Here is a 3,585-nt window from a genome sequence, read left to right as displayed (position 1 = left end):
TCTTTCACGGACCTTAAACAAGTGAATCATGATCTAGGTGGATTTGGTGGCCACCCACCTATCCCACTTGGACCCCCACAACTATCTCTTTCAGTTTTCAATTTCCTCAATTGTAGCACAATTTACTATTTTTAGTAATTTTTCGAGTCCTAAACTTCTGAAGCTATTCTGAGGCCCTAAACGACGTTTTTTGAGAAAACTGGGAGCAACATGGGTCCATGATCCGATGTTGCTCTTCCCAAAGTTGTATTTCTCGGATAGATATTTCTAAAGAGATATTGTGTGCGTCAAATGGAGATCGTATGCCAAAGTTACGACCCCGGGAAGTTGATGTACCAATTTACCCAAACGGGGCCCACAATTTGGCATTTCATCTTCTAGGGTTAGGTTTTTGGATGTTTAGGGTTTTCCATTGTTTCTCAACAATAAATAGGCGTTCGAGCCTCATTGTAACATAGTTCAGAGGCATGTAGCCGCCACATCTCTTCTCAAAGATAAGCTACCATCTCCCTAGCTGGTTTATTTCCATTTCTGCTTGTAAGCATATTTCAGTATTTTACATTAATGAAATGAAGTATTATTTCTGTTGCATATCTATATTTATGGTTATTTCTGTAATTTGTTGCGTTCTTATTTAAATATGGATCAGTGGTATGAGAGCGGTCTGCTTTTTCTCTGTTTTACTTTGCATGTCCCCAACGAGGTCGGGATATAAGGAGTTAGGGCTTGAACTGGTCGAACCTTTGCAAGACCAACCTTGCAAATCCCAACAGCCTCCCATGGTGGATGAAAAGAAAGACGAGGGGGCAGGAGATCCTATCAAAATCTTGCTCGAAGAAGCCCTCGAGTGACAAAGGAACACGATGATGGATAGCTTTGCCCAAATCCTTCAACGACTACCCAGAGGTGATGCATCGACTTCCAACAGCTACTCTGGAAATGCCACACCCTTTAAGGTACAAGTTAATGTTGAAATCCCCATCTTCAAGGGTCAAATAGACGCAGATGTCATATATAAATGGTTAAATCTGCTAGATGGGTATTTTTCTATTCATGATTTTTCCAGACGAGAAAAGATTATTTTCGCTCTTCTCAAGGTAGCCCCCCACATTAAGGACTGGTGAGAAACCTACTGCGAGCAGAAGGATGAAAGTACGAGCTCACTATTTTCAGCCGCACCCACTTGGAATTCATTCCAGGATGCCATTAAGGAGCAGTATTACCTTGTCAAAATCTATGAGGACAAATACATAAAGTGGACCACACTGTGGCAGGGAAGGGACCAAGATGTGCTGGAGTTCACAAATATTTTTCATACCCTTCGCACACAGTTGGGTATCAAGGATTCTGAGCTGCATTTGGTACTCAAATGTCGCGACTGCCTACACAGATACATCCAAGATGAGTTGGAGTTCCTAAACATCTCCTCGCTCGGCACGGCATAATGATACACTGTCAAAATCGAGAAAAAGTTTAAACAGAAGAAGCGAGACTTTGGATCTGCAAATTCGAAGCAAGGGAAAGGCTTCCCCAAATCGCAGAACCAAGGACAAAGCCAAGACGGGGCAACCCAATACAACCCATCGAAGCCACAAGAAAAGACAAACACCACAAAGTCCAAGAAGGACACAAAAAAGTGGTGTGAGTTCAATAAGAGCCCCACTCACAACACCAGTGAGTGACGGACCAAGCAGTTGCTGGTGGTCGAGTTGAAGGCTTCAGAATCAGATGCATGTTCCGACCCTGAGTTAGAACCCAACAAGGGGAATGGTAAAGGGAAGCAGATCATTGACGTGGAGCCCAACGCCACTATTGCCACCGCCAAGATCCAGAAGAATGAGCCTAAAGATCCAGAGGAGGGGGAGCGTCTTTTCCACTCATAAATGTGGGTGAAGGGTTCGCCACTGCAATTCATTGTCTACAGTGGTAGCCAAAAGAACCTCATTTCAGCAGAGGTCGTGAAGCGATTGGGCTTACCGACTACACCACACCTGTAGCTATATAGTATCGGGTGGCTTCACCAAGGACGATATCTCTGAGTTCGCCAGTAGTGCCACCTTCCCTACAACATCAAACCCTTCATATAAGAAGTATTGTGTGATGTTACACCTCTGGATGCTTGTGATGTATTATTAGGCTAGCCATACTTGTGGAGGCGACATGCTGTGTATGAGTCAAGGCCTCGCGTTGTCATTATTTCTTTGAATAATTCATTATACAGGATACTAGAGGTAGCGCCACCTACCGCCACTTCTTTGATCTCTGCTAAGAAATGCAGCAAGATCATCTCACAGAATAGGAAATTTATTTTTTGTCTGGTTCGTTCCCAAAGTAAGGGGAAGATCGTCGCCACATCCATGACCCCCGCAAAGGGTTCCTCCACGCAACAACAGTAGAAATAGAGGGATACGGTCATGAAAGAACACAGGAACAACTTCTCCTCACCCACAAGGGTACCACACAAGTTTTAGGTGGGCAACAAAGTCTGGTTGCATCAGCAGAAAGAACGCCTTACCAGAACCGATCAGAAGCTCAGACCACTCTGACATGGTCCTTACAGCATTACCAAGGCTGTGGGAAACAATGCTTTGGAGCACAACATTCCTCCATTCCTTCTCTTGCACTGAGTGTTCAATGTGGAATGCCCTCGACCATTCTTCCCATCATTAATGGACACATCAAAGATTGCAGAACAGCTCACCAGGGACCAAGTTTAGCAGATGAAGGAACTCAACGCAATGGGGACCTCTGCTTCCTAAGGGGGGAGGAATGATCCAGGTGGATGTTGGTAGCCACCCACTTATCCCACTTGGACCCCCACAACTGTCTTTCAATTTTTCAGTTTCCTTAATTGTAGCACAATTTATTATTTTTAGCAGTTTTTTGAGTCCTGAACTTTCAGGGCTGTTTTGAGGCCCTAAACAACGTTTTTTGGGAAAACTAGGAGCAACATGAGTCGATGGATTGATTTTTCTCTTCCCAAAGTTGTAGTTCTTGGATAGATCTTTTTAACGAGGTATTGTGCGCGTCAAACAGAGATTGTATGCCAAAGTTACAACCCCGAGAAGTTGATGTACCAATTTATCCAAACGGGGCCCATAGTTTGGCGTTTCATCTTCTAGGGTTAGTTTTTTGGATGTTTAGGGTTTTCCATTATTTCTCAACAATAAATAGGCCTTCGAGCCTCATTGTAACACAGTTCAGAGGCATGTAGCCACCACATATCTTCTTAGAGATAAGCTACCACCGCCCTAGTTGGTTTATTTCCATTTCTGCTTGTAAGCATATTTCAGTAACAAATGAAGTATTATTTCCGTTGCATATCTATATTTATGGTTATTTCTATAATTTTTTACGTTCATGTTTAAATTCGGATCAAATCAACTAATTACGCGCCTCTGTGATTGCTTCTGTGTTTACCCAGATCGACTCAAGTATCTGATAACTTTAACATGCATTAAGATATTATTCGCGTAAACAGATATTATAACTTGCGTTCATATAACAATGTAAAACATACAGATTCGCAATACAACATTAAATCATACACCCATTATTTATCATAACAAAATCACATTCATTAAT

This window comes from Pinus tabuliformis, chromosome Q (genome assembly GCF_031772625.1).
Source record: "Pinus tabuliformis cultivar Carrire ecotype Pingquan chromosome Q, CPIR1, whole genome shotgun sequence".
NCBI classification, from domain to species: domain Eukaryota; kingdom Viridiplantae; phylum Streptophyta; class Pinopsida; order Pinales; family Pinaceae; genus Pinus; species Pinus tabuliformis.
This window is presented reverse-complemented; position numbering follows the sequence as displayed.